Below are 25,148 nucleotides of genomic sequence, written 5' to 3'. Positions count from 1 at the left end.
TGAAAGCCAGCCCAGCACGTCGTCTGTCTTGCAGATTTCCAGACAGGTAGCGTTTTCGAAGGCAGCGTGGTCCCGGGTCCATTTGTGTGTGTATTTATAGAAGTGAAAGCCTGGGGTGGGGAGGAAATAGATTGATTTTTTTCCCCTTGAACTTTTGAAATTATTTTCTCCACTCCATTTGTAATTGAACCTGCACAGCTATTCTTATTTCTTCCTTTCTTGAGTGCTATGCTGGGCCTAAAAATATTAACTGGCTTAGGATGTGGGTTTTGCTAAAATAATTCCCCTTGAAGTCGTCATGGGTCCTCTCCTGCTTCGAAAATGGGACCCCAAGGAAGACTACCCTCTGACATGTATTTTGCCCGTCTACTTGATGTATTTTGACCTTCGTTGTCTAGCAACCTTAGACTCTCATGAAGGAAACCAGTCCTGGATGGTTGGGGTAATGGGTCCCATCAACCATAGAAGGAAGGGACCCATGGGCTGCATAGCAGGCTGGGCACTGTGTGCTGGGCAGGTTGATGTGGGGGCCAGTCTGTCATCACCTTATCCATAGAGGTAACATTAGTCTGCAGAAAAAGAGATCAGAGGCGGGGAGTGTCTCGTTAAATATTAATTCTAGTGATGTCTTTCGCCACGCATCTTCAGAGAGCGCCGGGCATTTCGCAGACATTACCTCATCATTCATTCTTGGGAGAAGTGTTCTTAGGTGAGAAGTTGATGGCAAGGGTGATGATCCTCTGTGGGGGCAAAACATAGCAAATATTTTATTGTATTACTTTATTTATATACAAGGTGTTAATTACACTTCCAGATTTTTTTATGTATATGTCTGTTTTTTTCCCTGTTTTTCTAGCGTGTGCATGTGCCTGTGTGTAGGCATGTGCACCCTGTGTAGAGGTCAAAGGGCAACTTTCAGGAATTGTTTCTCTCCTCCCATCTTGGGATCTAGGGATCACACTCGGGTCAGCATGTATGCCTGGCAAGCACTTTTACCTGCTGCTGAGCCGTCTTCGTGGCCCAGGTTATTTTGAAACAGGGTGTCCTGTCACCTGGGTTGGCCTTGAACTCACTGTGTATCCAAGACAAAGACTTTAAACTTCCGGTCCATTTGCCTCCACCACCAAAGTGTTGGGATTCTAGGCGTACCCCACCACCCACAGTTTATCCTGTGCTAGGGATTGAGAATGCTAGGCAAACGCCCTTCAGGCTGAACTGCATCTCTAGCCCCCTGCTCCCCCTCTCTGAGATAGAGTCTTACTCTGTAGCCTTGAATGTCCAGGAACTCAAAGTCCCCCAGCCTCAGCCTCCCAGAAGGTCACTACGTCTGGCCTCCCAAACTGTTAAACTTGGGAGTGGTCAGGACTAGGTAACAATTGATAAAACAAAGCAGAGGTTTTTTTTGTTTGGTTTGATATGCCCTCCTTCCTCAGGGTTGGCCTGCATTCCTCATGAATAAGATGGCCTCCCTGCTCTTCCCCCCACTAACATAGACAGCTGGGGTGATTCTGGGTGTAAAATTTAACCTCCTTGTTCCACACTTAGGATGTTTGTGGATTTGGCGTCTCTGTCACCCCTACCCTCATGCTTCAACTCCACTCACACTCCCTTTGTTTCTCTCACTTGTTTTTGTTTGTCTTTTTGTTTTGTTGAGACAGGGTTTCTCTGTGCAGCCCTGGCTGTCCTAGAACTCACTCGTAGACCAGGCTGGCCTCGAACTCACAGAGATTCACCTGCCTCTGCCTCCTGAGTGCCGGGATTAAAGACGTGCACCACCATGCCCACTACCCTTTGTTCCTTACCACCCTGAACTTTGGGTCTTGAGGATAGCCCAGTGCCTTACCCTAAGTACCTTCTCTTTGCAGTGTCTTTCTGCCCAGCTCTGCAGGACACTCTCCTATGCTGCAGGGATGGGTCTCTTCCTGCACAGGGTCTCCCTGGCATCTAACTCTACTGTGAGTCCTCGTAGACTCCTGGGCTCCCTACCAGCTCTGGGCCTTGCTGCCTTTCACTTTGTGTGTTGGTGTCTCGTGTGTGCTCCTTGATGATATTCTCCAGCTGGGTTTTACTGCAGAGGCAGGTTGATTATGTCTCTCTTAGCACCTTGCATACACTCCATATGTGTTTACTGAGTACAGCGTGAAATGGCCACAGTTTTATGTTGACAGAGGTTTCTGTCCCGCCCGGTCCTGCAGTTGTTAAGTCCCAAAGAATCACACAGAGGTCTACATTAATTATAAACTGGTTGTCCTATTAGCTCAGGCTTCTTATTAACTTTTTTAACTTATATTAGCCCATAATTCTTGTCTATGTTAGCCATGTGCCTTGGTACCTTTTTCAGAGAGGCAGTCACATCTTGCTTCCTCTGACTGGGTCACAATTGCAGACTGAAACTTCCCTCTTCCCATAATTCTCATTGACCCGCCTCTACTTCCTACCTGGCTACTGGCCAACCAGCATTTTATTAAAAATAATACAAGTGACAGGATAAAAGACCATTGTCCAACAGCAGTTTTAGGCTAGATGTCTGTGGATTGTGCCTAGTCCCAAGGGTTGTGAAGGACAGAGGTCACCGATAGACTCCCCCTTGGCCTGACACTCCTCTTCCCATCCCATTCACGGCAGCCCTTGCCCGCTACACGCATGCTCACGTTATCATCAGTCTTCATTGTGTTGTCTATCTTCGCTCATGGTGTTTTAGCACAGGTAAACAGACAATGAGAGCAACTCTATGGTTACCTCACATTCTTATTTTTCTATTCTTTTCCCACCTCTTGTGCTAGGCGTCCATAGTGCACAGGATCCTAGAATTTTAAAGAGCTTTATCTGGAGCCTTCTCTGTTCCTGAGAGCTGGCACGAGGGCTCCGGTGGTTCCGTGCCCCACCTGGGGCAGGCTGTGTGCGGCTGGGCAGGTCATTTAATCTTTCCGTGTCGTCATTTCCCCATCTGTTAGAGAGGGTAATGTGCTTGGGGGTGACCTGCTCCTCCGTGCTCCCTCCCGTGAGGCTTAGTGAACTAATGCTCCCGCGATTAACGTCAGCCGAAGGTGACTGGGCAGAACCAGCTGGGGACCAGGTGTTGGGTCCCCAGAACGGGTGTTATCATCGTCTGTGTTGTCCTTGACACAGGCCAGAGGAAGCCAGTGTGCCAGTCAAGAGCCTCTAAGGTTTCCTCCTCTGGCTGGCTCAAGTGGCTGAGGTCTTGGGGGTGACAATGGCATCCAGAGGACTTCCAGGCTTGGTGCACTGAAAGGAGAGAAGCCAAGCTTGTACTGAGAGCCCTGCTGCAGCCCAGCAGCAGCAGCTAGGAGGACCCAGTCCTGGGAGCAGTGGCGCCTGGGCCGGAGACTCTGCCACTGTGCCCACATGGCCTCACCGTTCTCTCCCCTCCTCCTTATTGATGAGCTTTGGATGCGGCATTGGGTACCCACATGCCTCTGGTTGCAATCTTGGGAATGGTGGCCTTTTTTCTTTAAGACCAGCCTGGTAGCCGTGTCCTGGGATGAAGGGGAGGTGTCCTTGTGGAGAGGAGCTGAGGGATTCACGCCTTGGAGGAGCCCCTTCAGCTCAGACTGGTGAGTGGTCATTTCTCACTCAGAAACAAGTCCTGTTTTCCCTACACTGCTCTCAGAAAGGGAACCACTTTGTCTATTCTGTAAGATTCTGTACATGTGTTTAAATATATGTGTATTTAAATAAATATCCATTTCAATAGCATGCTTATTCTCAAACATTCCTTAAAAATCTATCTGAGTAAAGGCCCCTTTTTAGTCTTAATGTCATTATAATTATCGAAGTTTCTCCTCAAATATATCTGGTAAATATCTTATGTCTGTGTGGCAAACACTTGTATCGTTAATCGTTTGTATGTAGACATCATAATTATTAAATACTTCCGGCACTAAATTCCTCACCGGCTTTCAAACTTATGGGATTGTAGGATGTAAATACCAAGAAAGATTTTCCAGGTTCTCTCTAGGGTTCCTTTGTTTGTGTGTTTGTTGTGGGAGTGGGGCATGGGTGCCGTGGGACAATTGTGAGGGTCAGAGGGCAACTTTCCGGGAGATGGTTTTCTCCTAACGTGGTGTGGGTTCCTGGAATCAAACTCAGGTTGTCAGGCAGCAAGCACCTTTACCCACTGAGCTGTCTTGCCCGCTTCTTGAACGGCTCGCTTTCAAGTTCAGATCCCGCCCCCCCCCCCCCCCCCCCCCCCCCCCCCCCCCCCCCCCCCCCCCCCCCCCCCCCCCNNCCCCCACCCCCCCACCCCCCCGCACACACACACACACTCTCTTGTCTACACCTCTTTGGACATTGTAGACGGCAGTCTCTGAGTTACTGAACTTTTCTCTGTGCCTTGATCTAATTACAGGGAAATTTCTAGTCTTAGGTGACCCTGCCTTACCAAAGCTGGTTCCCTTGACCTTGAGTACCTGGTTGACCTGACAGTCTGCGGGGTGTGTTTTTGTACTGGAGGTCCCTGCAGGGTCACACGCCTGTGGTTCTAGTGCTTGGGATCTGGAGCAAGAGGAGCAGGAGTTCAAGACCATTATTGATTGCATAGTGATCTCAAAGTCAGCCTAGGCTACTTGGATTATCTCGAAAACCAAAATTAAAACAGAGGGGCAGAGAGGTGGGGGAGGGATAAGGGAGGGAGATTGGGGAGGAACTCACTATGTAAAACATGCTAGCCTCAAAATCACAGAGATCTCCCTGCATCTGCCTCCCAAGTGCTGGAATCAAAGGTGTGCGCACCATGCCTGGGTGGAGAGTAGAGTTTTGCTGTGGAAGATTTGGGGCTAAGTCAGTGCGTTCTAGGCAGAGGGAGAACAGGTAAAGGCGTGACAGGAATGCATGGGTAGCTTTGATGGAGGTTCTCTGAAGGTGATGAAGAAAATGATGCGGGGTAAGCAGGCCGGTACCCAAAGCAGGAGGCTCTTGTAGCCACCTAGGAGTCGTTCCTCGTCCTGGAGGCAGTAGGGAGCCGTTGAACGGTTCTCATAAACTAGGCCTGCGCAGAACTGTGTTTCCAGGGGGCTTAGCAGGCAATGTGGGGTGGGGGAGTATGAGCGGAGCCTCTTGTTTATCTTGCTCTATAACTTTTGCCTCCGTGTGTTGATGGATTGGAAATTGTCTTAATGTTTAATTGGAAGGTAATTGCTTTTCTTACGATGGCCACTGGACTTTGAGAGGGCTTAGATTGTCTGGGAGAGGCAGCTCTAATTTTATAATTGGGCATTGCGCAGGGAAATAGAAACCTGTTTAGCAGAATGACTTTGTAGGAAACGTCGATAACAAACTGCTTCCTTCCTTCTCTTCTTCCTTTTTAATATCTTCTTTTATATATTTGTGCTCGCTTCACCCAGTAATGACCTGGGGATGCCAGACTCCATAAAATCTGCCCGTAGTGAACACCTAAAACATGGGTTTGTTCTTCTTTTCTAACTCTTGTTCATCTTCCCTCTCACTCAAGATTGATTGTTCGAGCGCCCGAAGGAGGCTCGCCCTGCAAAGGCTCCAACACGTGGTGGTGGTGGCTCTAATAGGAGTAGCTCAGGAGAGAATGTCTGTGTGCCATTACAGGTCATATATGCTGTGGAGATGTTACTGTTGGGCATTGGTCAGTTTGCACCATTGGTGCCAGTCACTCAACCAGTGTTTAATGAACATCTATCTGGCCCTGAGGAGTCATGTAACCCAGAGAACTTTGATGTAAGGTCTATTGTTAGGCATGTAATAGTTCTGAGGGAGGGGAGGTACTGGGTACTACAGGAGCACCTTGCTCAGAGTCAGAGGTCTAAAATCATTTGGGGTAGATTAGCAGTTGCCTAGAGGTGGGGACATGGGAGCACCTAATTCTATGAGTCTGGGGCTTGAGGGGGGAACCATGAATTGCCCTGAAGTTGATTGTGATGGCAGATGCTCAACCCCATGGCTGTGCTGAAAGCAGTGACTTGTGTAATCATGGCTCAAATAAAGCCGTCTTGGAAAAAAAAATGACTCAGGGACTGTGTATGTAGCTCAGGAGTAAAGTGCCTGCCTAGTGTGTAAGCCCCAGCTCTACGAAAGAAACAGGCAAACAGAACAATAGCAACAACGATGATGGTGAAATCTAGAGGGAGGACTATTGCCCTAAGGTCCCACTCTGGGAGCTTAGGAGGGCCTAAGCAGGGCTGGAACTCTCTGGAATGTGAGCGTGTTAAGGGAAGAAAACGGGAGGCTGAATAGAGTCACAAGGGGCCTGAACAGTCAGGGCCTTGACGGTCTAGAAACAATTACAGCAGCTACCGTTTGTAGCTTCTCGCTAGGCACGGCGTGTTCTGAGCCAGCTTGTTCTGAGCCGTTGCACGCATTCCTTCCTGCAAGAGCACAACAGCCGCTGAGGCAGGTGCTGCTGTTATCAGCACTTTATCAGCAGGGAGTTAATCTGCCCAGAGTCTTCCCTCTAGGAAGTAGCAGGTCTGAGACAGAGCCCAGGTCTGACTGCAGAGCTCACAGTGAGAACCTAATAAATCACCCGCAAAGTTTTCAGGTGGCAGTGTTTTATGCAGGAGAGGAGGGACAGTGTTCGTCTTAGAAGCTCATTCCGTGACGTGTGGCATAGATGACAGAAACTCCAAGGCCAGGGACCAGATACTGCAGTGGTCCACCTCCTAGGCCCTGCCAGCTCCACCATGCTCAGGTGGGAAGCGAAACCCTGAGAAGGTACATCCACAGGAGCCGAAGAGCGGCTGGATTTTGCTGATGTTCTGCTTTCTGTTGTTTGTTTTGGCAAGTCTGGAGGAGCTCAGACTCAGGGCCTCATGCATGGTGAGCCTGCACTAGCCACCAAATTATATCCACAACCCCCAAACTCTGTTGGATGCCCCCAAGCCTGGGTTCTGGGCTCAGAAAGTAGAGTGGGGAGGGACTTCGGTTGCTGTTGGTACAGGTGCCAGGGTCCTGTCCCTGTGTGAGTTTGTTAGCGGCTGCTTATGACAGAAATAGATTCAACTTCTGACTTCTCTGCCCATCAGATTCTTAATGGAGGTACAGGGCTTCCGGATGTGTCTAGACTTTAGGGCGGAGATGAGGGGAGAGGAAGAAGGGGCCTTCTGAAGCTCCTGTGGGGGGTATAATTGGAGTAACCTGAGGTGTGTACCCGCTGCTTCTCAGATGAGCGTGCCTTCACTTGGCACATTCGCACTATCCAGGGAACCTTTGCTCCATCCCTTCCCAGAGACCTCTCTGATCCTTAGAAGAGGGTTTCCTTGTGACACAAATAATAACAGCCATTAAATACACATTCCTGAAATTTACTGCTGAAACCAGAAACTCTACGTGTTAGATCAAATCTGTGATTCCCACTTGCCTTGGTCCAGTGCGACATAGGGTTTGGTTTCTCCAGAAGAAAATTACCTCACAGAATGTGGTCCTATAGGTATATCGCCTATTATTTACAGCCTGCGTTAATTCAAAGTGTTTGATTTGACAGCAGTTTCTGGAAGGCTCTGTGGGTTCTGGTTGGTAGTATTTAAGAATTCAAGAAAGAGGGTGTGCGGTGGCATGGTCAGTCATCCTTTCCTTCCTGCGTACCTCAGCGGGCATTTAGCTACATGCCCCTTTCCTTCTCCCCATGGGCAGAACTGGGCGCTGCCGAGGCTAGAGACAGAGCTTCACAAGGGCTGGCTTTCTACACTTCCAGGCCCTGTGGTGTGGGGGCTCTGTGAATCCCACCGGCATCCATTCATAGCCATCGGCGCCACTCCTAACGGCTGCCATCGCCCAACAGCTGACCCGATTCCCTGAATCGTTGGCTGTGAACTGTGCAGTTCTACGAGAGGGAGAAGGGTTCCGGGCAGAATACTTAATTAGGGCTTAATTAAGATGGCCAGAGTAACCCTGTGGCCTGAACCTTGTGCAGGGTCCTGATTGGCAGATGGCACCTGGCACTCTTGGCTGTCTGACAGCAACCAGGCCTCATGCAGAGATGCACAGGCCCATGCTGCCCTGAGGAGTTGCTCCTTAGCCTTTCAGGATGTGGGGCTTGCTTTTTCCTGAGGATCCCACACTCTGACTTACATTTGGCTAAGAATCATTTGTGTAGTTTTGTTATTGGTTTGGTTTTTCGAGACAGGGTCTCTCTGTGTAACTTTGGAGCCTGTCCTGGAACTCACACTCTAGATCAGGCTGGTCTCAAACTCAACAGAGATCCACCTGCCTCTGCTTCGAGTGCTGGGATTAAAGGTGCGTGCCACCACCACCCGGCCTGTGTGTTTTATATTCTCTAGATCATGAGGAATTCTTCAAGTGCAGGGGCCATGACTGGGTAACCTGTGTCCCTGCTATGATGCCCAGCACAGGTCCCAGTGAAAGAGGGGGCTGATGTGGTGGAGTGAGTCATTCTGTCACACTAAGGTCCCTTTTTAAGCTTGAGATGGATAAAAACTCTTCAAACTCGAATCTAAACCCCAGGTTATAATTTAAAATATACAGATTAAGACCATGGCCAGGATCTCCTGTGGGAAGGGTACAGACTTCAGACAAGGGATCGCAGGGGGAAAAAAGCCTTGGTGTCACCTGCCCTGGGTCACAGCCCTGTGGAGCATACCTTGGGCCAGCTCTGGAAGCCATTGTTGCTCTGCTATGCTGAGGTTGTGGTTGGTTTTGGTCGGATAGGACTGGAAGGCCACCTAACTTCCTCGACAGACAGACATGGAGTCACAGTGGGGTCTGCTGGGGTGGTGAGCCGTGGCTCCAGGACCCCTTGGTTGAAAGTTCCCAAGCAATGCTGTTGCAGATTTTGATTTTGGTGCTTATGGTATCAAATATGCCCAGAGGGTTTTGGAAATTCTCTGGCGCCTAGTAACATCTGATCAATCATTTCATAGGAAAAACACAGATCGAGATTTTAGTCCTCACTGCACAATTTGGTTGATTATCCCCAGGTGGTCATCAGTACTTCTATCACTAATGAGAATGAAGACATTTGTAATAACCAGCGTGTCTGTGGAGAAGGAAGAGACTTACTCAGTGCCTGGGGGACAGCAGACACCACCAGCTCTAAAGACCGCTGTGCTGGGGAGGTCCCTGTGGACCCCCATCCCTGCTCCTGGGCACTCTGTACACCTGTGTAGTATCGAGCCCTGCCCGGGAAGGTCCTGACTGCTGGGTCTGTGGTTCCTTACAGGATGGCTTTTGTTGGCTTCTTTGTATACATTTGACCTGGCCAGTTACATACTTTTTGAAATAGTAAAATGCATGACAGAAATTTACTTTTTATTCTTTCTCTCATTTCTTTCTCATTCTGTGTCTCTGTGTGTGCATGCGTGTGCACGGATGTGTGCATACACAGATGCATGTGGAGGAGAGAGAACAGTTTTTGGGAGTCGAGTCTTCAGGTTTGGTGGCAGGCACCTTTACCTGCTATCTCCAGCCCTAGCCATTTTCATGGACAGAGTTTGGTGGCACTTAGATGTCTGCACAGTGTTGCATAATCACTACTGCTAACTAGTTTAAAGTTTTGAGCATCCCCCAAGTAAATCCTGTACCCAATTAAGCAGCATTTTTCAGTCCCTCCTTCCCGCCAGGCCGTGGCAGCCACCAGTCTACTTTCTGTCTCTCTATAGACTTGCTAACCCTGGACATTAAATATAAATGGGAGCATACAAAATTTTATCCTTTGCGTCAGACTTCTTTCAGTCCTCGTGTTTTCAAGACGTATCCATGTCATAACACGTAGTGGTACTTCGTTCTAAAGAGTGACTGAAACATATTGCATTGTACGAATATGTCATGACATCTTTATCCATTTATTCGTTGATGCATTTTTGGGTTGATTCCGCCATTCAGCTATTACAAATATCGCCCCATGAACATTAGTGTACAGGTTTCCACTTGACCATTTGTTTTCAGTTCTTTGGGGTGTATACCAAGGAGGGGACACGCTGATCAGCATTATTCTAAGTGTAGCTTTACTGAGAATGCTCTAAACTGTTGATATAATCCCTTTGAACCTTCTCCTCGGGCTTCTCTAGGCTTCTCTAGTTATCAGGCTTCCTGGCTGTCTCTTCTCACTCTCTTTCATGGTGTCCAAGCTTCTTCAGCACCTGAAATGACCATCGCACCCCTTCCTCCCTCAGCTCCATTCAGTCTGCCCTAGGGGTGCTCATTGCTAGCTGTGCATTGCAGCGCCCAGGGTTCCTTTAACAGCACAAGCCCACCATTGTGTATGTGATGTAATTTACTGTCGGGTGGGAGAGATGTCCCATTTCTCTGGTGACAGGCTCTGGGTAGCTTACTGTAATTTCCCAGCTACATGGTTAGTGAGAGTTGGGGTCCAAAAGCAGGACGTCTGCTCTTGACGTGAGAGTCACGGGGAAGACCTCTGACCCCAAACGGAAGGGGACTTGTCATGATTTGACACCAGATGAGAGCATCCGAGCCCATGGAGCTGCTTGGGAGTTAGAGGTCTCCAGCAGGTGGTCCTTCTGTTCCGCTTGGAACTAGGTGGTATGTTTCTCTGGCCCCTCCAGGATTGTGATTGCACGGTCTCTGTCTTGCATCCTCCTGCTGCTCAGGGTCAAAGGAAGATGTAGAAATTAGAGCCGGCTCTGGGAGGAGGAAAGCGAAGCGGTGGTGTTTGTTGAGGCACGTCACGGCTAAGTACCCAAGTACAGACTGACCCGGAAAATTAGAAAACCGGGCAGAACCCCAGGGCTCCCTGGAGATGTACGCAGAGGAGCCGCAGTGAGATCTCAGAGTCATGACGTGCGGTGTGAAGGCACTGAGCCTGATTCCACCTCTGTTCCCCTAGCATTCCATTTTCTAGCATTTCTAGATTCCTTCATTGTGCTTCGTGTAATTGGAGCCCCCATCAGAATGTATGAGGGGTTGGGGTTTGTTCCCAGTGTGTCCCAAGCCCTAGAACAATACCTAGTACAAAGAAGATTCTGGATTCTGGATTTTCATAGGAAACTGTAAGCTTACTGGGCAACGGCTCAGTAAGTTAAGAATGCTTGTGGTGCAAGCATGAAGACCTGGGTTCAAATCCACAGCCTCACATAGAAAGCCTACATGGCTGAGTACCTCTGGCCACAGCACTGGGAGATGAAGACACCCACTCCTGTAATATAGTCATGTTTTCAGAGTTCATTCACACAAACCCTTCACTTTACAGATAGGAACACTGAGATTTGAGGGTGAAGGGGTGTGACTTGGGTCCTGTGTCTAACTGGTAACAGCACCAGGGGACCTGATTACAGTGTCTCCCTATGGAGAGTGCCCTGTCTCTCGCCCAGTAAAGACAAGGGGCTTGGCAGCTGCATGTAATTCAACAGTGACATTTGCCTAGATCTCTGAGGGTTGCCTCAGGGGCCCTAGGACAGCCGAGGTGAGGTACAGGCCACACTGGTATTCAAGTATTCAAGTCAGCTCTTTCCCACATCCTTTCCAGGGCTCACTGTCCATCTGATAAGGAGGATGAATTGTGTGGACCAACTTCCCATCATCCCCTTGGTGTGGCCTGGGCCCCATGCCCCCAAATCACTGTCCAAAAAAAAAAAAAAAAAAAAAAAAGCACAGCCTGAGTTCCCATCAATCTTAGCGGCCGCCTTCCTGATGCTCCCAGAGGGCCATGCAGAGGCCATCTGCAGAGCGTTAGATAAGAAGCTCAGCTCTCTCTGAGATGCCCAATCTTGTCAGGCAGATGTGGAATCTGAGGACATGTAATCCCAGGATACCCTGGACCGTCATTTCCAAGAACACTGTGTTTACACGGTTGCAGCACTGAGGATGATTTGGGGTGATGATATGAATGAATCATAGTTTCTGTTAAAATTGTTGCATGTGTATTTTTATGTGACTAGGGGAAAGTCAGGCCTGACCAGAGCTGTGGTTTGGTGACTGTTAGTGTTTAGGGTGCCATTAACTGGGGAGGCGTCCCACCGTAGTGTCCTCTCCATGTATCCCGTGTGCCATCAGGACGGTGCTCTGGCAGTTTGCTGACGCGGAAAGGTCATTTGGGACTGCTGCCATGGATTGTGGTGACTCTGGGTGCTTTCTCGAGAGCCATCTCCTGTGTCTTGTTTGCACCTGGTTCAGTGTGAGATGCCCGAGGATGCTGATGACCAGGGCCCAGTACACTCCAAGTGTAGGGTGGGAAGTTAATCACGCAGCTTATCATGAGCATCAGATGGAACGTGAGCCCAGGAAAGGATGCTGGGAGGGCCGTGTCTACCACACATGCTACGGGGGATAAGGAAACCTGGCTAACCAGCTGGGAGACACGGGCTTTTCTTTGGTTCACGGTAAAACTCCTTTTAGTCACCCGAAGCCCTTTTCTGTAAAACAAAACATGTTGAGAGAGATAGCTCTTGAAAGACAAGCTGAGGAAAGGAAGATGGAGGAGCCACTGGCACGGAAGAAATGAAATAATTCCATGCAGCTTTTCCCAGACTGTCTTTATGGCCCAGGTGAAATGACTTGTGAACAGATTCTGTATCAGACCCAAGTTGACTGGAATCCTTCGAGGGAGGAGATAGGAAATGCCTTCATGGGGTTCCTGGTGGCCGCCTTCATGGGGTACTAGAGCAATGTCACTAGAAGAAATGTCCCTTCTTTTCTCAGAATGACATTTTCCTGATAAGTGACGTGTCAGTCTGAATTCCTTGTAAGAAAGTCAGGCGAATGTGAGACACCAGCTCATTATCCTTCCCCAAGCCTTTGTCACTGTAATGAGCCAGAGCAACATTGTGTTGCAGATGTGTACACAAACTGGGTCCTGGGGTGCACACCTGGCCGCCCAGATTTGATCCCTGGAACCCAGATGGTAGAAAGAGAGAATCTGATCCTTGAAAGTTGCTCTCTGACATACACATACAATGTAATTAAAAAGACAAAGTATAAAGTTAATATGAACTTCCCTAAAATAGCTACTAATAGCTTTTTCTTTGGGTTTAGAAGTTTAAATAATTAAATTATTTTTATTCTGATTTTACCACTGCATTTTAGGCTTCCATGTCCTTGTTATTATTCATTCAGCAAACACTGCACGCTGCTCAAAACACTCTGCTAGGCTCTGCCTGGGTCATGCTCTCCTCCTCCCTTCAGGGAACTCACAGTTGAGGGTGCAGAAAGCAAGACCCGAATCCTCATGAAGTTAGAAAGCCCAGGCAAAAGTGGAGAGGAGCTGGGCCCAGCTGGATGGAAGGGCAAGACACTTGACAGTGGTGCTGTGATTGGGGACCCTGTGAAACCGTCCTGAGTGTGGTCAGCCTCAAGCTATGTGCCGAGGTCAAATCTAATTAGACTTGGTTCTAGAGAAATGGGATGTCATGAAGAGAGGCACAGTGAAGGGCCACGGAGGGAGAAAGAAGCAGGGAGGGGCTAGAGGATTAGTGACAGAAGTGGAAAGCCTTAGCATCCCCCTTCCCCAGCTTCTTGCAGTTCTTTATCCTGGCCAAGCCTTGGTTTTTCTTCAAATTAGCACACGAATCTGTAGGTAAAAATGTTAGTTTCTCCTCATTAGGCTTTGAGCACTGTGTCCCCCCCCCCCCCCAAATGAAGCCAATGAAGGCTTGTGTATTGAAGCCTTCATTGCCAGGGGTGGGATTTTTGTAAAGTGATTGGGTCCCCAGGCTCCAACGTAATCAACGAGTTAATCCATTGATGGATTCATATATTGGCGTTATTGGAAGGTGGAACCTCTTTGGGCTAAGTAGTCACTAGAGGTGTGCTTCGAAAGACATCCTGTGTTCTCAGTGAGGTGAACAGCTGCCGTGTCTACTAACTGTGACGTTCAGTCTTATCCCAGGCCCATAGCAATGGAGCCAGTCACGTACTGGAGACTCTGAACCCAAACAAACCCTTCCTTACAGCCAATCGTGGACTGGAAACTGAGCTCAAACCAACCCTCTCTCTCTTAAGCTGTATTCTTAGGTATTCATCAGTCGTGAGAAACTAACACACCTCTTCCCCCCAGGTTGGTCATGGGAGCAATCTTTTGGTGGATGATAGAGTTATATACTTGCAAAAAGCTTAGAATTTAGGGATAAGCAGCCCTAGAGGAATAAAAGGATGGCAGCATTTCAGGTCTGTGAAAAATTGCTGGTGAGATTTAGCAGAGATAAGCCCCGAGGCCTTGTGACTTTGGCACAGAGAGCAAGCCAGCGGCTCATGTCTGAGCTCGGCGCTCTCTTCAGGAGACCCCAAGTTTTATCTAAGAACCACGATAAAATGAGCAACTCTCAGACCCCACCTGACACCTCTCAGTCAATTCTTCCTGGGCTGTGGTTCTCGTGTTTCCTCTTTTTTAAAAAGACTTCAAAATTTTTTATGTGTGTGGGTGTTTTGACTGCCTGCATGTCTGTGCACCGTGTGTGCCTGGTGCACGTGGAGGGGTCTGGACTTAGAGATGGTTATGGACTGCGTGTGGATGCTGGGAGCCGAACCGGGTTCTCTGGAAGAACAGGAAGTGCTACCAACCTCTGAACCATCTCTCCAGCCACCTTCTCATCTCTTGTCCATGTTCATTTACTCCCTAGCAACTCCATTCCAGTGAATACTGTTTTATTTTCTCCTTTAAGCAAAATATTTCTACTCTTGTTTTTAAAATGGCGTAGAATCACATGGTGTTTTTATGTTGTTTGACACAAGGAAATTGGGTTAATGTAACAAGTGACCTATAGCTTACAATGCATAGTATTATATGCATTTATATTATTCTCATTTCTATTTATAAGATAAAATATATTAATAGTTTTTTAGTTGAAGCTTTATTTCTTAGGATAATACTTAATTGTGATATATAATCCCTATAATGTTGGAGTTTGTTAGCAATTTTTAAATTTTAGAACATTTATTAAGAATTTTATAAAGGAGAGGAATGGGTACAAAGAACATGATAAATGTGCATGAAAATGGCTTTTGGGAGCCATGTGTAATAAAATGTAAAAATTAAAATCTATATTAATTAAAAAAGAATAATAATTTAAATGTACACAAAAACAGAGTAATAGGGTAAACCTTATGTATCTATTTCTCAACTTAAGAAATTAACATTTTCTTACTTGGTTCCTATCTCAGAATTGTGTGATTCATGAATAAAAATTGGTTTCTATATCCTTTCTTTAGAATAATCTTGATATGACTTTAAACTTATGGTTATCCTTGCATCATTAAGGCAGCCTGGTTATATGCTCTCCTTTTCTCCGTTGAAGAATATTTTCTATTAATTCTGAGGGCAGAATTTGCTTTCCTTACAGTTATCATTTTGTTATTATTTCTAGTTCTTTCCCTGAGGGAACAAGGGCATTGAACTCCTCAGTTTCAGTAGATGAGGCTGAAGCTGATCGGTCCTTATGGAGCCGATTGAAGAAGTTAGTGCAAACCAGAGAAGAAATGAGCCAAGACGTTGACTGCCTTGCCCTGCCCCTTTGCCACTGGGTAGAGTGCTGTTTGAGAGCTGATGTCTCCTGATTTAGGAGCTCTTATCTTTTGTTACGCGTGCGCACACACACATAATAAAAAAAAAATGAAAACAGAAGCCTAATTTCTTTCAAAGATGATCATTTTCTTTTTTTTTAAAATAAATTTTAAGGGTAATCTCTCTCTCTCTCTCTCTCTCTCTCTCTCTCTCTCTCTCTCTCTCCTCTCTCTTTGCAACTCAAAAACATAGTGTGTGAGGAGCCTTTCTTGAAGCTCACCCGAGATTTGCTTTTTGTGTCCTTTATATTTGAAACATACTTGTCAGTTCAAGATCTTTCATTATGGTTTTTGCATTTCTTTGCTGTGTTTTCATCTCCTGAGCCCCTTGTTGAAAGTTGGACACCCTCTGCCTAGTTCTTGTCCGCTTGGATTACCTACCATCCAGCTTCCAAGTGTATCGCATGGGTAATCTCTGCCCTTCACTCTCGCCTTTCCTTTGCCCCCTGTCGTTAATTTCTCCATAGCCTGTGCCAGCTTTTAGTACCCACCCCTCAGCTCCCTTTTGGGTGTCTACACTCTCAATTTAAAGCCTAATTGCTTTTAAGATGACTGTCCTCTTGTAATACTCTCTTCATACTCAGCTCAATCCACACAGCCAGGAACGGGTTCTGCTTGAAAATGTGGCCGTTTAAGGGGTCGGTGCTAAGATGGTACTAGCCTGAGAGGTCTGGTCTAAAGCAGCCCTGGACTGCAAAGAACTGTAAAGGAACTGAGGGTGCTTAGCATGGGGCAGAGGAGACCTAAAGGCAGGGCGCAGAGGCCGGCGGGTGTATCATGGGAGCGCAGCCGCAGGAGACCAGGGCGATGGAGAGGTGGGGTCAGCTGCAGGCAAGGGCACTGTGGTGCAAGGAGATGGTGCCAGCAGCGAAGAACGGAGCCATCAGAGGCCAGATGATTCTTGGCATTGCGATTGCAGCAGAGATCCCAAATGGTTGGGGATTATCTGCATCTTGCTTTTTTCCATTAGCCCAGCAGCGCAGGCGAATATTAAAGCCATTAGCAGGTCGTTCTCTTGACTTTAAATGGTCCGGCTTGGACCTTGCTGAGTCAGGGAGCACTTTTAATGGCTTCATTGATGTAACCATCTGTCTGGTCTTTGGAGATTCCTAGATGAAGGCCCGGGCTTACCCACAGTTCAGACATATAATGCAAATTAATTATTTTAATTAGAGTCATATACGTTTATAGAAATCAGTTAGCTAAATTGTATTTGGCAGCAGTTTAACAGTCTCTGTAAGTAAATGCCGCAGTTGGATGACCTTCAGCGGGAAAGGAAGGCTGGTCTTTAGTTCTTGTGGGTATGCGGAGATCTCAGAAAATTCTGCGGTCCTTCAGAGAGACACCTCTGTGATCTGTGGTCACTTCAGAACGCCCAAATACGCACTGTAGGATTTTAAACCAAAAGCAGAGGACAGCAAGCGCCCGTTCTCCTGGCTCCTACATCTGTCTAGTGGAGACTTCAATCGCGTGGCTGAAGGAACTACAGAAGCTGCCTGGGTCTGACTCCTTGCGAGTTTCTCTCTCATATCCCTTTTACAGTCATGTAATCTTTCAACTTTTGCTTGAGTCCCTTCATGGACCAGAATCTCAAGTCTTAAGAAAGCTCACTCCATCCTTGGGTCTCTGTAAAGGTCTTGACTGAGCGTGAACTGAAGCCCCTCCCTCTGCGGCGTTTCTCCGTCAATCCCGGATCTCCGTCCCGGAGTCGTGGGGACATACACTGTTCATAGCAGCCTTTTGGCTGTTTGTGAGCCTTGATGATGCAGGCTACCTCCAGGTTTAGTCCAATAAGCATTTTCATATTGCTTTCCTCCCCCTTCCATGCTGGGAATGGAATCCAGGGTCTCGCCGGTATTAGGCATTTGCCCCTCATCCCTAGCCCGGTGTTCTCTGATTCTCAGGGAGTTGTCACGTGACTTGATTTTAAGCTCCCTTACCGTCCTAGTTCCTTGAAAGTATATTGTTCACACACACACACACACACACACACACACACAAAAGACCGCTAATATTCGTACTCTATGACTTGCTGGCTGACTTGATTCCCTGGATGGACTCATGGCGGCAGTTACCCTTGGGACCAATATCCCGGGGACATCACTACACATTCATTTTCCTGTCTCGGTATTGTTGGAATCTAAGACCCACATTCTTTTCCTTCTATTGTATCTCAGAAACCCACTGTGAGTTTTGTGCCTGTGGCAAGGGAACATTAAATAACCTTTATTATAAGAGTATTTATTCTAAGTAAGGAGGGTAGACATTCCAGTAGGAAACCAGGGAAAGCCATCAGGAACAAAGGCACGTAGAGTGAATATGAACAAGCAGGGCCTATGAGAAGCGTTTAGACAAACCAGTCACCACTTACGTAACTTAAATCTCACAGTACCGAGCCCTTATGTTCGTACAGCTTAGAAGTGCAGAGTCTTGGGGAGCAGAAGCAGAGAGATCTCTGCAAATCTGAGGCCAGCTAGGGCTGCATAGTGAGACTGTGTCATTAAAATTAAAAAATAGGGGAGTAGAACATCCTAGTGTTTGGAAAGCATACTTTAATATGTAAAATATGGGTTTCTGTAAACTTAGGTGGGAGTTAACATACTGTTAACAGATGTTGATCATGTGACCTCTGAGATGCTTGAAATGGCATGGGTATTTTGTGTTATTTTAATGTGATAGGGTGATGTTTTCTGTATTTTTTCAAAGTATGTTTGAACCAATAGCCAGACATAACTTTCTCCATCCTATTAGAACATATTCTTAAGGGATAAGTTGAGTGTTTATTAGAGTATAAATATTTAATTTTCACCTTCTGTATTACCCAAAATTTAAATACTTAAAAATTGTTTCAGTTATTTATTTTTATTTTCTGTGTCTGGGTGTGTTTCACCTGCATACATGTCTAAGTGCCACAAGTGTATGCTACCCACAGAGGCCAGAAGAGGGGGTCAGATCCCCTGGAACTGGAGTTATAGACCCTTGTAAGTTGTCATGTGGGTATGGGAAACCACACCTGATGCTCTGGAGGAGCAGCCAGTGCTCTTAACAACTGAGCCCTCTGTCTGGCCCCCAGGAATATGTGTTTGGGTCAAGACTTTGGCACTGTCTTCATCATGTTGATAACTAAAAAAATAATTAATGTTTATAAGTTCCTTTCTCACAGGAGTGTGAATTGGTGCTTTCTTAGAAGCAACATAGACTTCAGATTTTTTTAAGTGACAATATACCAGCAGGGCAATGGTGGCACACGCCTTTAATCCCAGCTCTTGGGAGTCAGAGGCAGATGAATCTCTGTTAGTTCTAGACCAGCACTGTATACATAGTTCCAGAACAGCCAAGGCTACATAGAAAGACCCTTTCTCAAACAACAAACAAACACAAAGAGTATGTGCTTAAAGAATGCTAGATACTTATCTCAAGAAAATATCTGATAAGTAGCCATTTGCCATGAATAAGATTTTCATTTTGCAAAGCTCTGTGTGTGCATGTGTGTATATATATGTACACATATATATACATCATATATATGTACACATACATGTATATGATGGCTGAGGTCAATGTTAAGTGCTATTCTCTGTCTTTTTCCACATTAGTTCTTGAGACCAGGTCTCTCACTGAACCTGGAGCTCACCATTATGCTAGACTGGCCAGCCAGTGAGTCCCGGGAATTCTCTCTCTCTGCCTGCCTGTACACTCTGCCCCGTACACGGGTGCTCAGCTCCTCATGGTTTTGTGGCAAGCACTTTACCAAGAGACTCACCTCCACAGTTTTGTAAAAGTGAAAATTAAAAACAACACAAATGTTTGATGATAGATTTATTGAATAATCTGTATTCAGAGAAAAGACTGTACTATAACACCATTCGAGGTGGCAGCATAAATGCTCATATTTGGTCTAGAATGGCGTCCACGAGACTATAAGAGAGTACAGATGGAAGTTACAAGACAATCCCACATTAGCTCAGAACTGCGTATAATAAAGGGCTAGTTACAAAATAATCCCACACTAGCTCAGAACTGCATGTAATAAAGGGTCATTTATGTAGGGGTAGAGTCACACCTCACAGTCCTCTGCACAAATGGGGAACAGGAACCAAATCCAGAAGCTGAGGGGGAGAGCAAGCATGCGCTTTACATTGGCATGTATAGGATAACAGGCCCCGCCCAAGTGGGCTGGTATCTTAAAGTCTACTGGCTGAAGGAATTCCTACAGCACCCCCCCCACTTTTGTTTAAATAAAAGAGTTCTAAGCCTAATACAAAACTATATATAATAAGAACATCAAGTATAAAAATTAGAATTACAACCAGCATAAACAATATTAAGCAAGGAACATATGCTTCATGTTTCAATAATCATTCTATCCTAAGGAGTCTAAGATTTGTATTAGAAATAGTGTGGCTAAACCATAAGAGGAAAGTAACTAGTCAGCCCCACTGAAGGCCTGAGAAGAGAGATATATTACTTGAGTAGGCAGGAAGTGCAGTCAAGCAATTTCCAAAAGGTGCAAGAAATGACAGAGACAACTGGCTGTCTGGGCAATCATCCAAAGTCTCATTTGCAAAAGTGAAGCAACCAACTTTGGCTAAGGCCTAGAGTAACTGACAGACCATTTTCAGAGGCAGGAGAATTTTCAGAATCATCTTACCCTGTCTTGGCAAGGTTTGACAGTCTTTTTTTCTTATATCCTGCTTATCCTGTTTGGACACTGCATTTTGTCAGTAGTCAAGGCATGGACAGTTCTTGCCCAAACGCCAGTGTTGCCAAGAAGAGAACAAGCTCTAAGTGCTTCTGTGCTCAACATTCTCTCAGGAATAGATCGGTGCTGCCAGGAGCAATTGTATCTCATGTCAACAGAACTCTTAATTTATTTAAATGCCATATTCTACAGTTCTTTGAAGTGGTTGAAGATTACCTATCTATGCAAAATACAGTCTCTGTATCTAAAGAGCCTGATTAGTCTATTATATGACAAATATGAATGGCTATTGACCTATAATTCTTAATACCTATATAACTTAAAGACTAAGACTTCATATTAGAATATCAAACAATCTTTAAACAGCTGTGCAGCAAATGAGGACAATGACCTCACAATGTGAACAATGTTTAAGTATCTTGACCAGAAGTAGAAATGTGTAGTGCAATATGATAACTATATCCTAAAATTGTATCAATATACAAAATGTCTTAAGCAGAGTTAGAAGCATGCATGCATACAATATGACAAAGTAACTTTGCATAGGAACACAAATATTGTAAACAGAAATAGCATATTAAATATAATTTGAATTTGATCAATATACAAGAATCTATATTAATGGAAATTGTCTATAAACAATAGCTCACAAGTATTCACTATATTACTCACTATTATTATTAGTGTGCATAAGCTCACACTAATCTACCTATTATCCCATCCAATTTCTTTTGTTTAAGAGATCCCTGAGCCTACATAATTTTCACCTCAACCCTATACCTGCCACCCAGCTCCTAAATAAATACAAGGAGACTTATTCTTACTTATGAATGCCTAACCTTAGCTTGGCTTGTTTCTAGCCAGCTTTTCTAACTTATTTTATCCCATTTCTCTTTCACTACATTTTGCCTCTGGACTTTTTTTTTAATATTTATTTATTATGTATATAATATTCTGTCTGTGTGTATGCCAGCGGACCAGAAGAGGGCACCAGACCCCATTACAGATGGTTGTGAGCCACCATGTGGTTGCTGGGAATTGAACTCAGGACCTTTGGAAGAGCAGGCAGTGCTCTTAACCTCTGAGCCATCTCTCCAGCCCCCAGCCTCTGGACTTTTTAACTTTTTTTAATTCTATATGTTTTTCATTCTTTCTTACTCAGTGGCTGGCCCCTGACGTCCTCCTCTCCTTCTCCTTTTCTCTTGCCTTACTCTCTTTTCTCTCGGGCCTGGATTTCTTCTCCTGTTTGTTCTCTCTGCTTGCCATTTCCCCCATCCTTTCTCCTGCCTTGCTATCGGCCATTCAGCTCCTTATTAGACCAAGCAGGTGTTTTAGGAAGCCAAAATAACACAGCTTCATAGAATTAAACAAATGCAACATAAAAGAATGCAACACATCTTTGTATCACTAAGCAAATACCCCACATCATAAATGAATGTAACACATCTTAAACTAATGCTGTACAACATACAAGCCTATGGGGACCATTCTTATTTAAACTCCCACTTCTGCTTCTTCTCATTTCTAGAACTGATGTTCTGTGAATATTGGATTTCCTGCATCCACAGTGACCATTTATTTATGTTTCTTGGCTTTTGGTATTTGGTTGTTTTCTCTTTCTCTTGTTCTTTTGTAATTATCATTGTGCCAATGTGTCTGATTTTGAGTGTGAGGGCACGTGTATGTGGAGGTGTGTACTGGTGTCAGCCTTTGCTTTGCACCTTTTCATTGAGACATAGACTCTCAGTTGAAGCTGGAGACCACTAGTCTAACTAGCAAGCTTACACCAAGGATGCCCTGTCTCTGCCTTCTGAGGCTGGAATTACAAGCAGGCTGCCACACCTGCCAGGCACTGATGTAGGGTTTGGATAGCTGAACTCCTGTCCTTGTTTGGCAAGCATTTTACCCACTGAGGTCAATGAAGGAGTCACTGATGGCAACAATATGCAGGTTGCCAAAGTTGGGGCAGCTGTGGTGACAGAGTGGCCAATACCGCCAAATCTGTTCACTCGGATCTTCAATATCATTCATGTCTGAGTGAGCATGCCACAAAGAGATGTGGCTGTCTCTGGAATGTGGAGGGTCACGGAACCTAGAATGTATGTTTTATTGTAGCCTGTCTATGTTCACCTTTTGTCCATAGCTTGTTGCTTGCTTTCATTTATTGAAAAGCATATGCCTCCAGGTTTTCAAGGCTCGGTTTGGGGGTGTCCTATGCTCCCTGAACCCCTGGGAGAAGCCCTCTTTGTCACGAGCCATTTCCCCCCTAAAAATCATTACAGGAACCATCACCCTGGGGAGTCTGCAGAGAACCCCACACCCATAATTATGTTCTATTGAGAGAACCTGCCCCACACCCAATTAACTTATCTGTTAGCGGAACGCGCCTCACATTCCAGCTATCCAGGGAACCAGGTGTGGCAACTCGTGACTTCTTGGCCTACCTGTCCTACGTGATGAACCTGGCCTATGTGACTGGGACCATGCGGCGAGATCCCGTGTCCTGCCCACCAAGTCCTCATGCAGGGCCTATATAAACAGCAACCATGACCCTAATAAACGGAGGCTTTGACAAATCTGCTTGGCCTCCTTCTTCTGTCCTAGCTCATTCCCTTCCAGGTAGCGCCCCTCCGAGACCCTGGAATAACTGATTGCAGGGTGGGTTACAAACCCCTAGACTGAGTAACCCACCCAACGCAATCGACACCCGCTGTCACTCTGTGAGTTGCTCTGGATTCTATTTGATGATGATGAAGTTTTCACGACAGGGTTTCTCTGTGTAGCCCTGGCTGTCCTGCAACTTGCTCTGTAGACCAGGCTGGCCTGACCTCGAACTCAGAGGTCTGCCTGCTTCTGCTGGGATCACAGGCGTGCGCCACCACCACCCGGCCCTTGATCGTTATTTTCCAGATTACTGACTTTTCATTAGTCATAGGGAAGGCTACACTTTCGCCTCACTGTGCCATTTCTGTCAGAACTGGTGTGTGGATCGCGCTGGCCCTACCAATTGGAAACTCTCCTATGCAAAATAGCATTGGGAGAAGTAAAATGTCTGAATGCAAATAGTATCCTGCATTGGGCCCTGAATAAGAAAGGAGCACTGGGGGAACCGGCGAGATCTTAATATTGCCTGCAGTTTGCTTAATAGTATTATGCTGACGCTAATGTTTCAATTTTGCAAAACGATATTAAAGATTATGTAAGATGTTATTTTCCAGAAAGCTGAGTACAGAAAGATAGATAATAAGCCTGTGTGTTATCTTTGCAACTTGTTATACATCCCAAATTATTTCTAAGTAAAAAGTGAAGCTTCTGTTTGGGATGTGTGTGCATGCGTGTGTGCATGCATTTTGAGACAGGGTATCATATAGTCCTGTTTGGCCTTACGCTTACTGTGTAGGCGAGGGTGGTTTTACACTTGAACTCATGATTCTAGGCGTGTGCCAGCCACCATACGGGTCTCCGTGGGATTGATCTCTCAAGGTCTTGTGTATGCTAGGCTCTCAAAAATAAATTTTACATAAAATAAAACCTCATCTTATATATTTGTGAATCTCACCTGTGAGCCTGTCCTTGCTGTCGGGGGAGGAAGGCTCTTTAACAAATCCATGTGGGAACTGGTGTTTTAGATTTCCTGCCCTTCCTGGGGCCATCTTAGATGGTTTGTTTTTCTTAATAACTCTCCTTGTCAGCCAGGTGGTGGCTGCACATGCCTTTAATCCCAGCACTCGGGAGGCAGAGGCAGTGAGTTTGAGGCCAGCCTGGTCTACAAAGTGAGTTCCAGGACAGCCAGGACAGCACAAAGATACCTTGTCTCAAAAAAAAAAACAAAAAAAAATTCTCCTTGTCTCCAAGGTTTTCTTGAGCAATTGTATGGTGTTAAACAGCATACTCACTTATAATTTGTTTTTATTTGCTTTTGTATTCAATTTTATTTTCCAATGTATTTTTACTTTCTGTGGTTGTTTATTGGGTTATGATGAAATTACTTTGGTGAATTGAGACTAGTGTTTTTAAAAAGTGAAATGGATTAGACAATAGAAATATCAATACGTATTGATTTATGAAACATCAATCTTGAAGTATGTCTCTTTTCTTGGTGACCTGACAACATCTATCAAAGCACAAATGCATGCAGCTTTTGACCTATCACTAGGGCATCTATCCAATATGCAATTGTATACATGCAGAAATGATGTACATACTATATAACTCACTGAGTATTGCTTATAATAGCAGAAGACTGGCAATAACCCACATGTCTGTCAACAGAAGTCTACTTTTTAGATTACAGTACAGTCCATACAATGGAATAATCAGTTGGCAAAGAAAGATGAAGGATGATTCTATGTGCTGATGTAGGAAGATATCAAGGGTATGTATTCCGAAGAGAGGGAAAAAGCCTGGTGCAGAGCAGCGCTCGTGGTATGCTCCCTTTGCAGTGAAAAGAAGAAGAAAATCTTATTTACTTGTACAGGCATAAAGACACTCAGAAGGAGAGAGAACAGTACGGGCTTAGGAGCCAGGTGGAAGGGGGTACTTACTGGATAGATATTTGTTTTTATTATGGTAAGAAGACTTAATGGTTACCTTAACAAATTTTTTTCTAAGACAGGGTCTAATGTAGCCCGTGTTGGCCTGAAACTTGCCATATAGTTGAAGAAAACCTTTTACTTCTGATCCCCCTACCTCCGTGTCCTGAATCCCGGGGTTAGAGGATTGCACCATCAGGCCCAGTTCATGACGTCCTGGAAATTAAACCCAGGGCTCTTTGAATGCCAAGCAAGCACTCTGCCCACTGAGCTACAATACAAAGCCCGCGTGTCTTTATTATAAGCTGGTATGGAATTATGCAGATGAATTAACTATTTAAAAATTAAGTATAAAACACTGAGCAAAATTAGCAGTCAGAAGAATATGCCAGTCATGTGATAAAGTGCGCTGCTGGGCTATGGAGGCATCTCGGGGAAGAGCACTGGCTGCTCTT

At 45.7% G+C, this 25,148-nt stretch overlaps 1 protein-coding gene across 1 annotated transcript in view; it reads left to right on the top strand.

Annotated features, from left to right (window-relative positions):
• The window catches only part of Frmpd1 (FERM and PDZ domain containing 1), a 91,520-nt gene that overhangs the window by 14,424 nt on the left and 51,948 nt on the right, over positions 1–25,148 (top strand). The gene's annotated exons all lie outside the window — the stretch shown is intronic.

Source organism: Alexandromys fortis, unplaced genomic scaffold (genome assembly GCF_014885135.2).
Source record: "Alexandromys fortis isolate MF-2015 unplaced genomic scaffold, M_Fortis_MF-2015_v1.1 scaffold_92, whole genome shotgun sequence".
Classification (NCBI taxonomy): domain Eukaryota; kingdom Metazoa; phylum Chordata; class Mammalia; order Rodentia; family Cricetidae; genus Alexandromys; species Alexandromys fortis.
Note: the sequence above shows the minus strand (reverse complement) of the source record. Positions and strands in the feature narration are given on the sequence as shown.